This window comes from Nansenia antarctica (genome assembly GCF_963989245.1).
Source record: "Nansenia antarctica genome assembly, chromosome: 10".
NCBI lineage: Eukaryota > Metazoa > Chordata > Actinopteri > Argentiniformes > Microstomatidae > Nansenia > Nansenia antarctica.
The window spans coordinates 24485276-24500275 of NC_137680.1; the positions used below are offsets into that span (position 1 = coordinate 24485276).

The 15000-nt window shown below is 47.9% G+C and overlaps 1 pseudogene across 1 annotated transcript in view; it reads right to left on the reverse strand.

The window, feature by feature from the left end:
• Positions 1-15000, reverse strand: part of LOC308166789 (adhesion G protein-coupled receptor B1-like) — a 68637-nt pseudogene that overhangs the window by 5761 nt on the left and 47876 nt on the right. The window contains exons 16-19 of the transcript in view: positions 7471-7642; positions 5320-5415; positions 2791-2830; positions 1-537 (exon numbers count right to left, since the gene is read on the reverse strand). The exon at positions 1-537 is cut by the window's left edge and continues 98 nt beyond it. The product of the transcript in view is annotated as an adhesion G protein-coupled receptor B1-like (transcript). The remainder of the gene's footprint in view (positions 538-2790; positions 2831-5319; positions 5416-7470; positions 7643-15000) is intronic.

A 15000-nucleotide genomic window follows, 5' to 3' on the forward strand; every position in this document is an offset into this window, starting at 1 on the left:
CCCCTCCTCCTCCGCCGCTCGCTAGGTGTATCAGCCGCGTCTGAGGCAGCTGCTGCTCGATGCTGATGCTGTACTTCGCCTGTTGTTCCTCCTTCGCCGCCCCGCCCCCCCGCCTCAGCGTCCCCGTGGCAACCACGACCGAGGCGGAGGGGTTGTTGTTGTTGTTGGGTATGATGACGTAACCTCCCCCTCCCCCTTCCCCTCCCCCAGTCTCCCCCCCTCCTCCCCCAACGCCTTCCAGCTGCTTGAACAGCTCGCCGTCGCAGATGTAGATGGACTTGGCCCCCGGCAGTTCTGTGCTGATGCCTTTAGCGCCTCCCGGTGGCGGTTTGTCACGGCGCAGGGTCAGGGTGTGGCTGGCGTAGTCGGCGGCCGAGGCTACGTTCTGGAGGTGGACCTTGGCCATGCTGGCGGGCATGGTGTTGAAGTTGGAGCCTCCTCCCCCCCCTCCCTTACCCTGGGAGAGGCCCAGGAGAGGCTGGGAGGAGGGCTTGTTGTCCCCCCCCTCGCCCTGGAGAGAGGAGCGCTTCAGGGTGCCTGAGTGGGGGTGGGGGGGGGGAGGGAGGGAGGGGGGGAGGGAGGGAGGGGGGGAGGGGAGGGGAGGGGATGATAGGGGAGGGGATTGAGAGAGAGAGGAGAGAGAGAGAGAGAGAAAGAGAGAGAGAGAGAGAGAGAGAGAGAGAGAGAGAGAGAGAGAGAGAGGGAGGCAGAAAGACAGAAAGAGACAGAGAGGAAAGAGTGAGAAGCGGGGGAGAGGGAGAGAGGGGGGGATGGAGAGAGAGTCCAGAGAGAGAGAGTGGTGGGAAAGAGAGTGATATGATAGAGGGTGAGAGAGTGATAGACAAAGAGTGAGAGAGAGGAGAGGGAGAGATTATTCGATCACTTGCCACTGATATGGACACACAGATGCATCACCATCTACATAATCTCCCCCTGCTCGATACACACACACACACACACACACACACACACACACACACACACACACACACACACACACACACACACAGGTAATCAGGTGACATCTTGTCTGAGTTAATCAGGTACACACAATGGACTCAAAGGCCTCATTAAGGCCTTGTCCACACTACACCGTTTTTTTTGTAACCGGGGTTTTCCCTAAAAAAAAGAATCGCGTCCACACAATCACAGTTATAAAAAAACACCATCCACACAAAACCGCGAACATTGTTTAAACCGCGCCAAAAATAACCAATAGCGTCTGGCTGCGCCCCTTGGCGAATCAGAAGTCTGGAAAACAGCTACCATTTCCGGTCCTATTATTATTATTATTATTCAAACTTCCTAAACATTTTGAAACATATTATGTCTGTGTACATTAAAAACTGTAGTCGTCATCACAAGTTAGAAAATTATATTGGGCCCCCAAATCAGTTTACAACTTGTTGTAATTATATTACGATGTTTCTGTCAGTAAAGGTATGCAAGCAATGCAGGGTGCGTTCGTAAATCCGCTCTGATAGGGCTTTCACACCGGCAAAGAACCGTGCCGGTTCGCGTTCGCAAACCAAGTCTGGAACCGGCCGGCGCGTTCAGACCGAAGCTCAATTGGTTCGGAACCTGAAAAGTTGGTTCGCAGCGGGCACCAAAAAATTGTGGTTCTCAAGTGAACCAAAAACGCGAACCGTGACGTCGTCAGAGGGTGTGTCATATTCTAGGTTGTAGAGACCAGCAAGGAGGAAGTAGACAAAATGTAATCTAATGTAAATCTAATCATTAGTGAACAAAAACAATATCAAAAGTGTCATTATTCTCTCTATCTTCCTCACATGCTCAGCAAACACACACACGCGCGGACATGCGCGAACGCGAATTTCGTAAGCCATTTCTATTCCAGTAACGGAGCAGCTGATTAGTAAAAGAACGCATGTAGAAAGTGTCTTTTGTTTTGTTTCACAGAAAATTTTGTTTATTTCAGATACTGTAGTGGAAGATATTATCCTCATTTCCAGTGAAGTAGCTGCCATCTAGTTGTGAAATGTTTGTTTATCCCGCCCCTTCATAACCCAGCGTTGATAACGCGGATGGTTCAGGTTACACTGGTATGAACGCGGGCTCGTTCGCCAGACAGCAGCAAGGTTCAGAGGTTTCCGAACGCGAACGCGAACCGGCACGGTTCTTTGCCGGTGTGAAAGCCCTATGAGAGCGCCGGAGCGCACACTGGGTTCAACGTCCCGTAATTTGATTGGACAAGAGGCATTCCATGAGTGCTGATCAGATTTCCAGGGCGAATTTACGAACGCAGCCGTAATATAGCTAGTTAACAGAAGACGGAAAGAAACATCAGATCAGATATATAAACGGGTTATTTTGATAAACTGGACACATTTTGGGAATATATATGGTTACTTTCTCGCCTGAAAACATATCAAAACTTCATAAAATGACATGTTAACACTTGTAGAGGCAAAAGTACAGATTTTAGCCAATGGAGGTTTAAAATGGAGGATTTAAATTGTCTTTGTTTACAAGTAGCCTAATGCCTAATGGCGCATATATTCTGACGTCATAGATGTCGCACAATTGACGTTCAAGCCGAAAACCCCGGTTTTCCCGTATACACCTCTCAGCTGAAACCGGAGTTTCTACAAAAGTTCACCCTGGCCGGAGTTCTCAAGAAAGCACGGTTTCAGTAACCGCGAACGCCGGGTGCGTGTGGATGGAAGGCAAAACCGGGTAGAAAAACGCCCGGTTTAAAAAAAAAACGGAGTAGTGTGTACTGCCTAAGTGTCCTCACACAGTGCAGTGTGTGTGTGTTGGGAATCTCACCTGATCTGCAGGCCATGTCCACGTCTTTCTCAAAATCGGTCTGGGGATTCAGTAGAGAAGAACACACACACAGAGAGGATATATTAACCAACGAACATCAGCAGTCACACAGACAGAGAGGATATATTAACCAACGAACATCAGCAGTCACACAGACAGAGAGCAGTCACACACTCAATAAACAGTCTCACAGTCAACAAACAGTCATACGTGAGGTGGACAGTCACACAGTCAGCAACAGTAATTGATAGTAATTACTTTTAGTAATAAAATATACTTTTTTATTAAACTATACATTAACTTGCGATTCTTCAGGTCAAAATGTGTAACAAGTTCCCGCTAAAACGCCGAATTCACTGAGGAACATCATGAAGCTTTCACTTTCACTTTCACTTTTTTTTTTAACAACAATGTCGTTGATAACCGGAGATAGTTCCTCTATCATTACTAAAACTTAGTAACAATAGAGGAACTATCTCCGATTATCAACGACATTGTGCGACGTTTTTCAACTGCGGGGGCACATGGTCAAGTTTAGACCATTGGAGGGGCACCAATAGGGCACGTCCTCTCATTTTTGCCACTCAAAAGGGCACTTAAATTAGACGTTTTTCAACCGTGGGGGCACCGGGAGGGGCGGTCGCCCCCCCTGCCCCCCCTGAGTCCGCCAGTGTTCCTCAGTGAATTCGGCGTTTTAGCGGGAACTCGTTGCACATTTTGACCTGAAGAAACTCAAGTCAGCCATGCTGGTCCAAAAACCTCCTGGTGCATAGTTACCATGACTGTTATATGATATTATTACACCCCTGGTCCATAGTTACATGACTGTTATATTATGTTATTACACCCCTGGTCCATAGTTACATGACTGTTATATTATGTTATTACACCCCTGGTCCATAGTCGCATGACTGTTATATTATGTTATTACACCCCTGGTCCATAGTTACATGACTGTTATTACACCCCTGGTCCATAGTTACATGACTGTTATATTATGTTATTACACCCCTGGTCCATAGTTACATGACTGTTATATTATGTTATTACACCCGTGGTCCATAGTTACATGACTGTTATATTATGTTATTACACCCCTGGTCCATAGTTACATGACTGTTATATTATGTTATTACACCCCTGGTCCATAGTTACATGACTGTTATATTATGTTATTACACCCCTGGTCCATAGTTACATGACTGTTATAGTATGTTATTACACCCCTGGTCCATAGTTACATGACTGTTATATTATGTTATTACATCCCTGGTCCATAGCTACCAGGTGTTATATTATGTTATTACACCCCTGGTCCATAGTCACATGACTGTTATATTATGTTATTACACCCCTGGTCCATAGTCACATGACTGTTATATTATGTTATTACACCCCTGGTCCATAGTTACATGACTGTTATATTATGTTATTACACCCCTGGTCCATAGTTACATGGCTGTTATATTATGTTATTACACCCCTGGTCGATAGTTACATGACTGTTATATTATGTTATTACACCCCTGGTCCATAGTCACATGACTGTTATATTATGTTATTACACCCCTGGTCCATAGTTACATGACTGTTATATTATGTTATTACACCCCTGGTCCATAGTTACATGGCTGTTATATTATGTTATTACACCCCTGGTCCATAGTCACATGACTGTTATATTATGTTATTACACCCCTGGTCCATAGTCACATGACTGTTATATTATGTTATTACACCCCTGGTCCATAGTTACATGACTGTTATATTATGTTATTACACCCCTGGTCCATAGTCACATGACTGTTATATTATGTTATTACACCCCTGGTCCATAGTCACATGACTGTTATATTATGTTATTACACCCCTGGTCCATAGTTACATGACTGTTATATTATGTTATTACACCCCTGGTCCATAGTCACATGACTGTTATATTATGTTATTACACCCCTGGTCCATAGTCACATGACTGTTATATTATGTTATTAAACCCCTGGTCCATAGTTACATGACTGTTATATTATGTTATTACACCCCTGGTCCATAGTCACATGACTGTTATATTATGTTATTACACCCCTGGTCCATAGTCACATGACTGTTATATTATGTTATTACACCCCTGGTCCATAGTTACATGACTGTTATATTATGTTATTACACCCCTGGTCCATAGTTACATGGCTGTTATATTATGTTATTACACCCCTGGTCGATAGTTACATGACTGTTATATTATGTTATTACACCCCTGGTCCATAGTTACATGACTGTTATATTATGTTATTACACCCCTGGTCCATAGTTACATGACTGTTATATTATGTTATTACAACCCTGGTCCATAGTTACATGACTGTTATATTATGTTATTACATCCCTGGTCCATAGTTACATGACTGGTATATGATATTATTACATCCCTGGTCCATAGTTACATGACTGGTATATGATATTATTACACCCCTGGTCCATAGCTACCAGTTGTTATATTATGTTATTACACCCCTGGTCCATAGTTACCATGAGCTGGGCGTGGCCGTTCTGGAATGACCCTCCTGAGTCTCCGTTGCCGTCCTCCTGGCGGTCCACCACCCGGCACTTCACCGCCTCCTGCACCTTAACACAATTATACACATGTTTACACCTTAACACAATTATACACATATACACATGTTTACACCTTAACACAATTATACACATGTTTACACCTTAACACAATTATACACATATACACATGTTTACACCTTAACACAATTATACACATGTTTACACCTTAACACAATTATACACATATACACATGTTTACACCTTAACACAATTATACACATGTTTACACCTTAACACAATTATACACATGTTTACACCTTAACTGCTCCTCCTGAGACATCTACTACCCCCCAGCACTGTCTCCTGAGACATCTACTACCCTATCTACTACCCCCCAGAACTGTCTCCTGAGACATCCACTACCCTATCTACTACCCCCCAACACTGTGTCTCCTGAGACACCTACTACCCCCCAGCACTGTCTCCTGAGACATCTACTACCCCCCAGCACTGTCTCCTGAGACATCTACTACCCTATCTACTACCCCCAGCACTGTCTCCTGAGACATCTACTACCCCCCAGCACTGTGTCTCCTGAGACATCTACTACCCCCCAGCACTGTCTCCTGAGACATCTACTACCCTATCTACTGCCCCCCAGCACTGTCTCCTAAGACATCGACTACCCCCCAGCACTGTCTCCTGAGACATCTACTACCCTATCTACTGCCCCCCAGCACTGTCTCCAGAGACACCCGCCTTTCCCCTTTACTGTGTCCCCCAAGACTTCTACTGCCCCCCTTGTACTGTCTCTCTGTTCGACAATGTCTATATAAAAAACAAAACAAAACCAAAAAATTATATGTATTTTGTCTTTTTATTTTTCCGGGCCTGAGCTATATTATTCTTCCTGCTACGACTGGTGGATTGATGATTCACTTGCTTAGTTTAATGTATTGAGTGTAAGTCACTTTGGAATAAGGCGTCTGCTAAATGCCCAAAATGTAAATGTAAATGTACTACCATTGCACATACCATATCTAAACTACAGTACTTGTCTAGTGTACCTATCACTATCACTGTCATGTTCTATATCATGTTTCATATCACTATTTACACTTCTGGTTGGATGCTAAACTGTATTTCGTTGTCTGGTACATGTACTCTGGTACTCTGCAATGACAACAAAGTTGGATCTAAATCTAAATCTACCTCTGGGTCACAGAGAGCCCTGGCTCACACACTGTGTTGTCGACTCACTCTGACCTCCACCTCACCTCCAACAACAACTACAACAACTACAACAACAACAACAACAACTACAACTACAACAACAACAACCCAGACAATTCACCAGAGACAGACAGACAGACTGGGGAGGCTGTAAGTAAGCTTTGAGAACCGATGAGGAGAGAGAGAGAGAGAGAGAGAGAGAGAGAGAGAGAGAGAGAGAGAGAGAGAGAGAGAGAGAGAGAGAGAGAGAGAGAGAGAGAGAGAGAGACTGAGAGAGAGAGAGAGAGAAAGAGAGAGAGAGAGAGTGATAAAGACAGAGAGAGAGGGAGAGAGGTTATTCGATTACTTCCCACTGATAAGGACACACTGACACAGACAGACCCGCCCACAGCAACAGGGAGCTACAGTTTGAGTGACAGTCGTCCAGACCAGACCAGACCAGCCCAGACCAGACCAGACCAGACCAGACCAGGACAGACCAGACCAGACCAGACCAGCCCAGCCCAGACCAGACCCAGACCAGAACAGACCAGACCAGACCAGACCAGACCAGACCAGACCAGACCAGACCAGACCAACCAGACCAGACCAGACCAGACCAACCAGACCAGACCAGACCCAGACCAGACCAGACTAGACCAGACCAGACTAGACCAGACCAGACCAGACCACACCAGACCAACTAGACCAGACCAACCAGACCAGACCAGACCAGACCAGACCCAGACCAGACCAGACCAGACCCAGACCCAGACCAGAACAGAACAGACCAGACCAGACCAGACCCAGACCAGACTAGACCAGAACAGAACAGACCAGACCAGACCAGACCAGACCAGACCAGGCCAGACCAGACCAGACCGGCCCAGACCAGACCAGACCAGAGCGTACCTCTCTGCGTAGGATGCAGTGCACCATGACGATGACAAAGCCCTCCAGCGAATCGAAGACGGCGAAGAGGATCTGGAAGAGGGCGGAGCGGCGGTCGGTGATGGCGAGCACGGCCGACATCCAGGTGAGCGCCAGGAGAGGCAGGACCACGCAGGAGCTCCACAGCGACGCCCTGCAGGACGGGAGGGGAACAGCAGCTGCGGTTAGCCGTTAGCATTTAGCGGTTAGCATTTAGCAGTTAGCATTAGCTAAATACACACAGCTCTATAGACGGAGGCAAAGACTGTAAAATTGACATATACAGAGACAAAGAGGGCAAGACTATGACTTAATATATAAAAGGTAAACATGTGTATGTGTATGTGATACGGTCTGATCGTTTGGTCCGCATGTCGGCAACCGATCGAAATGTTCTGACTTTTCTTTTTGAAACACGGAACTATGTTTCGACGTTGTTTGAGAGTCACAAACACAAACTCGCTAGTCGAGCCAAAATACTGCAACAACACAATGGATTGAGTGAGCAATTTCCCACTGCTACCTAGTTAACTAGAACACTACTTTACATTGTTACCTAGTTAACTAGAACACTACTTTACATTGTTACCTAGTTAACTAGAACACTACTTTACATTGTTACATAGTTAACTAGAACACTACTTTATATTGTTACCTAGTTAACTACAACACTACTTTACATTGTTACCTAGTTAACTACAACACTACTTTACATTGTTACCTAGTTAAGTAGAACACTTCTTTACATTGTTACCTAGTTAACTAGAACACTACTTTACATTGTTACCTAGTTAACTACAACACTACTTTACATTGTTACCTAGTTAACTAGAACACTACTTTACATTGTTACCTAGTTAACTACAACACTACTTTACATTGTTACCTAGTTAACTACAACACTACTTTACATTGTTACCTAGTTAACTAGAACACTACTTTACATTGTTAACTAGAACACTACTTTACATTGTTACCTAGTTAACTGGAACACTACTTTACATTGTTACTGTTTGGCTAATCCATGGGAGGGTTCATTTGGGGGTTATTTTATTTGTTGATTGTGATTGGTTAAAAGTATGCATGAGTGGAGTGATTGGTTAGATAGAAATGGGGGCGGGCTTAATGAGTGTGTTCTGGGTGACGGGAAACGAAAGGTCAGTTATAGAGAGAGATGGGAGTTGGTAAGTTGAGCTCTGAATGATTGTGTAGTTTGTTAAATCCTTTCTGTTAGTTCGTTCACTGTTTGGTTTATATGTAACTGTTTTATATGTAACACAACTGTTTTGTGTTTTGTCAGTTTTACAATCTGTTTAATAGAGGAAGAAGGAAATCAAACCGAATTGTGTCAGTCTCATCATTTCACCCGTACTGCCGGAGCAAGCAGAAGATTCACCATTCAGCTAACTAGAGGGAGAGCTGAACAATTGTAAAACACCCGCTGACGACCGCAGGAGGACGGACCGTCAGTTAGCTAAGGAAATACAAGCACGGTTGGACGCAACAGAAGCTCCGGGAGGACAAGGATCCATTCACCGGAGATAAGAGCAAGCTAAAGCCTGGTCAGGTTAGTGACGCAGCCGCCAGCCGGCAATGGAGCCGCGGCGCCCGCAACTGTAGCTAACTAGCCACTTGCTAGCTAGCGTAGAGTAGCCAACTAAGCTAGCGTTAGCCCTGTTGTTGCAATAGCGCAGCAGACACGCGGTAGAGCTTATAGCACTCAAAGCTACAGCTAACTAGGCCGGAAACGGAGCCGTGGCGCCCGCAACTGTAGCTAACTAGCCACTTGCTAGCCAGCGTAGCATTAGCAAACTAAGCTAGCGTTAGCCCTGTTGTCGCATTAGCGCAGCAGGCACGCGGTAGAGCTTATAGCACTCAAGGCTACAGCTAACTAGGCCGGAAACGGAGCCGTGGCGCCCGCGACTGTAGCTAATTAGCCACTTGCTAGCTAGCGGAGCATTAGCCAACTAAGCTAGCGTCAGCCCTGTTGTCGCAATAGCGCAGCAGGCACGCGGTAGAGCTTATAGCACTCAAGGCTACAGCTAACTAGGCCGGCAACGGAGCGTGGCGCCCGCAACTGTAGCTAACTAGCCACTTGCTAGCCAGCGTAGCATTAGCCAACTAAGCTAGCGTTAGCCCTGTTGTCACAATAGAGCAGCAGGCACGCGGTAGAGCTTATAGCACTCAAAGCTACAGCTAGCTAGGCAGGCAAGGAGTGAAACAATCCACGGCTAGCTTCAACTGGTTAACCCAACTGCAAGAATCCACAGCCAGCTAGGCTAACCTACAAGACCCACCAAGAAAGGAATTGCGAGCTAATAGCAGCTACCCAGAGAGCTACCCACACCCAGCACTCTTCTCTGTGACTCTATTGACTGTTTGCATTAAAATAGGTTTGTGTGTACCTGGGTATTAAGTCGTCGGGGGGAGGAAAATCCTCTCCCACTTTATTATTTTATTTTAGCAGTATCCCTGGGATGACCCCACGGTGAACCTGGTTCCGCTGCCGAAGACTAGTTAAGGAAGTGCAGGGACCAGCGCAAATCAGCTCAGGGAGTCAGAGAGGGCTGAAGATATAAGATAGAAAGACGAAACAGGTACACACAAGTTATTTCTGAGTCACAGGCAGAATGGAGGCACTAAAGACCGAAAGGGAAAAGTTGGCAGTCACTTTTGAGAGAGGATATCGCCACATCATCAGGTCAGTGGCATTGATGGGCGAAGATGACATGAAACGCGAGTGGATAGCGCTCCTGTCAAACGCGAAAGACCTAAACTCTGCAGACGACAATTATGAGGAAGGTTTGCAGGCCAAGGCAAGTCAGGAACCTGAGACAGGTAACAGTCAGCTTCTTCAAGACATCACCAATGCCGCTGAGGAGAGAGCTCAGAAGGTTGAACAGGTCGGTCACGTCTTAAAGGCCAACATGTGGACAAGGTTCGCGGGAATCGAACTTTCATCCACAATTAGACGAGCAGAACGGAGTCACGAAGGCGCGAAGAGGATCAGTCTAGAAGAGGCAACCCACGACGTTTGTAAAGAACGAAGCACACTCACAGAGAACCTCATCATCAAAGCGCGAAGTCTGCTATCAAGCTGGGGAGAGTGGATCCCAGTAGTTGAGGCGTGCAACACGAGAAAGTCACTAGAGGAGCTGGAGGACAAAAGGGATGAACTTTGGGAAAAGTATGTGACTGAATTTGGAAGAATTGAGAAGGAGAATACTGACAAAATGGCCGACAAGGCCGCCGCAGCAAAGCAAATGGCCACCGACGCTCTCGCCGACGATGAGAGGAAAAGGGCCGGCGCTCTCGCCGAAGATGAGAGGAAAAGGGCCGACGTTCTCGCCGAAGAAGAGGCCAAAGATCGAGCGACAAATAGAGAAAGGGCCGACGCTCTCGCCGAAGATGAGAGGAAAAGGGCCGACGCTCTCGCCGAAGATGAGAGGAAAAGGGCCGACGCTCTCGCCGAAGATAAGAGGAAAAGGGCCGACGCTCTCGCCGAAGAAGAGGCCAAAGATCGAGCGACAAATAGAGAAAATAAAGAAGCTATTGCCAAGCTGGAAAGGAAAGCCGCTGAGGCAAGACTGAAGTCAGCTGATAGCGTGGCCGAGTTTGAGAAGGAGACAGCGAAGGTGAAATTGGGGGCCGAAGAAGAGATCGCTGAGGCAAGGCAGAAGGCGGCCGTGATTGAGTGGAAGGCAGCAGAAATAGCCGCTCAAGAGCGCGCCAAACTACTGGAGGCTCAGCGGGAAGCATGGGAACAGGACCGGAAGGCAGGGCTGGAGAGCGCCACATATGGAGGCAACCGCACTGGAGCCATCCCCAAGATCAAACTCCCTCCAACAAGGCTGCCCGTGTTCAGCGGGTGTATGAGAGATTTTCATCGCTGGCGGAAAGATTGGGAAAGCCTGCAGCAGCAGGGAGACCCATCGGGATCACCAGAGGTGAAGAAACTCCACCTCCTCGAGAGCATAGACCGAAGGGTTTTCGAGGAGCTAAAACTCTCGAGCTACCGCTCAGCGGAGGACGTATTCAAAGCCTTGGAGAATCGGTTTGGAGACAAGGCAACCATCGCGCTGCAAATTATTGAGGAATTGGAAAGAATACCAGCGGTAAAAGGAAACCAGCCGAGGAAAGCGATCGACCTTATTCAGGCAGTGGAAAGAGCCCTCATGGACCTGACTGACTTAGGAGAAGTGGGCGCTATGAAGAACCCACTTGTAATTAAGGCCATCGAGAGCAAACTGCCAGATCGCGTGCAGGAAGGCTGGTTTACCTTTGTAACCGAACCCGAAAACCAAGTCACCCCAGACAAGCAATTCGATGCTCTTCTTCTGTTTCTGAAAAGGCAGGAAGTAATCCTCGAAAGGATGGCGCGAATCCGAGGCTCCACAGAAACCTCTGGGGGAACACCGGAGAGGCCAGTCAGATGGGAGAAGAGGGCATTCACGAGGGCCACGGAGAAAGACTCACCGGTAGATGAAGAAGAGGAAGAACATCGAGGTGAAACCAGAGTCACGGGCAGAAACTCGGAAAGAAGAGAAGAGTGTGACATCTGTGGAAGCGATCAGCACGGTGGCAAAATATTCTTCTGCCAAAAGTTCAAGAGTGTCAGTCTGGCAGAGAAACGAGCCATAGCAAGGCAAAGCAAAGCCTGTCAGAAATGTTTGGGCATGCACAGCGCCGACGGGGAGTGTAGTAACCGGTACCTGTGCAGAATGTGCAAGCAGAATGAAGGAGGGGCGAGTCATCACTACCTTCTGTGTCCCAAGTGGAATGAGGGAAAGAAGACAGGGCCAGGGTTCTCTGATGAGCAACGGGAAGTCCTGGACTCTTTGGGACTCAACCCTGAACAGGAAAGGAGGGTGAACGCATTCACCAGTAAGGCTTCGATGACGCTGAGCACGGGCGCAGAAGGCGGGGGTCTCTTCGCGGAGAATGGGCCAGAGGAACATCCAGTACTAATGATGACATTGATAGTCAAAACAGAAGCAGGAAATGCCCTGGGAACCCTCATAGACCTCGCCTCCGACACAAATTATATCACCAACCGGGCCGCCGATCGGCTCCAACTGGAGCGGAGGCAAGTAACACTGACTGTGCAGGGGGTCGGTGGAATGAAGGTCAGGGTCAAGACTAACAAATACCTGCTAAAGGTCAGGGCGTGGAGCAACAACAGATGGAGTCCCCACGAGATGGTATGCTACGGGCTCGACACAATCGCTCGTGCAGACAAGGTCATCAGTCCAGAGCGACTGTGTAAGTTCTTCCCTGGGGTCGAGAAGAAAGAGCTGGTCCGACCTAAGGAAATCGAGCTCTTGATCAGCCACCGAGAGGGACGACTCGCTCCACGGTGGAGAAGAGGGACGGGAGACTTAGTGCTGTGGGACGGGCCTCTGGGGAAGACCGTGGGAGGAACGCACCCAGACCTGTTTGAAAGTTGGGAAAGATCCGCACACAACTCCCAGACGCACTTTGCACGTTCTCTGAAAACGGAGGCAGTAAGATTTGAGGAGATCCCCTGCAAGACGCCCAGCGCAAAAGAAGAGGATGGAGACCAGAAGCCGCAAGGTCATGAAAAGACCGGGAGAACAGCTGCAAGCAGCAAAGAAGTCCTCGAGTGGTGGAGCTGGGATAGCATCAGCGCCGCGTGCGAGCCAAAGTGCGGAGGGTGTCGCTGCGGAGGGTGTCGCTGCGGAAATTGTCAGCCGGGCGGGAAAGAGATGACTCTCGCAGAGGAAAAGAAGATCAAAACCTACGCAATTACCCGCGTCTACATCGGGGACAAGCCAGCCGGATGCATCGCCCAGCTGGCCATGAGGAAGACGGCAAGACTGCCAGAGGTCGCCCACCTAAAAGAAGAGCGGAGAGCGCTTGAGGAGGACACCTATGTAGACGACATTCTAGCGTCTCATGGCGACAGGAGAGAGCTGAGGAGCATCACGGAGGGAATCGAGAGGACGCTCAACGCTGGAGGTTTCGCTCCGGAACCACGGATCCAGTCGGGTCAAAGTGGGAGGAGCAAAGAGGGCCAGCCTGCAGAAACGAGGGCCAATGTGGAGCCAGAGTCAGAGGTGTTGGTGCTGGCTGATCAGCTGAGCGAAGAAACATCCAGGGGAGTGGCTGTAAGTGCTCGAGACAGCGTGAGCATGCTGCAACGGAAAGCGTTCACTGCAACTGTAACACGCGCTCAGGCGAGGAAGGGGCTGGACCCGAAATGCGCCATTGAGGAGGAAGCAAATGCGAAGGGGACATCCACACCGGTTGGGAGTTCCAGGGACCTCGAGCATGAGAGGGAGAGGCTTTGGGGCGCTGCTCTCATGGACCTGATTGAGCCAGAACGCTTCAGTGAAATAGGCAGGCTCATTCGGGTAGTTGGGTGGGTCCGGCGAGCTGTTAGGCAGTGGTTGTTTTGCAGGAGGGCTCCAGAAGACGCAAAGTGGGAGGCTACTCGCCTGAGGGAGACAAGAAGCGGAGTTAGCCTCGGCGTCCAGGAAGAAGTGGGACGGTTTTGGCGACAGTGGAGTCAACTAGCTGGGCCCGGACTTCTCATCCGCACCAAGTGGCACAGAGAAGCCCGAAATGTGGCCGTGGGAGACGTGGTCTGGTTGGCTGACCAAAATGCCCTAAGGGGGCAATTCCGCCTGGGGCGGGTGGTGGAAGCGAGGCCAGACGAAAAGGGGTTGGTTCGGGACGTAAGAGTGAGGGCTTGCCTAAGCCAGCCTGGGGGCTTCAGGACGAAGAAGGAGCGAAGGCCGCGATCTCTTCCCAACGCTCGACCGAGACGTCAGGCGGGTGGTCGTGCTGTTTCCCGTGGAGGAGCAGTAAAAATGACTGTATTGAAGAGAGGGAAAGTTGTGGTCCATTTAGTTATAAAGGACCAATGGACCAAGTGGGAGGTGTTTGGCTAATCCATGGGAGGGTTCATTTGGGGGTTATTTTATTTGTTGATTGTGATTGGTTAAAAGTATGCATGAGTGGAGTGATTGGTTAGATAGAAATGGGGGCGGGCTTAATGAGTGTGTTCTGGGTGACGGGAAACGAAAGGTCAGTTATAGAGAGAGATGGGAGTTGGTAAGTTGAGCTCTGAATGATTGTGTAGTTTGTTAAATCCTTTCTGTTAGTTCGTTCACTGTTTGGTTTATATGTAACTGTTTTATATGTAACACAACTGTTTTGTGTTTTGTCAGTTTTACAATCTGTTTAATAGAGGAAGAAGGAAATCAAACCGAATTGTGTCAGTCTCATCATTTCACCCGTACTGCCGGAGCAAGCAGAAGATTCACCATTCAGCTAACTAGAGGGAGAGCTGAACAGTTACCTAGTTAACTACAGTACTACTTTACATTGTTACCTTGTTAACTAGAACACTACTTTACATTGTTACCTAGTTAACTAGAACACTACTTTACATTGTTACCTAGTTAACTACAACACTACTTTACATTGTTACCTAGTTAACTAGAACACTACTTTACATTGTTAGCAGGCACACACAACAAGCTGTGT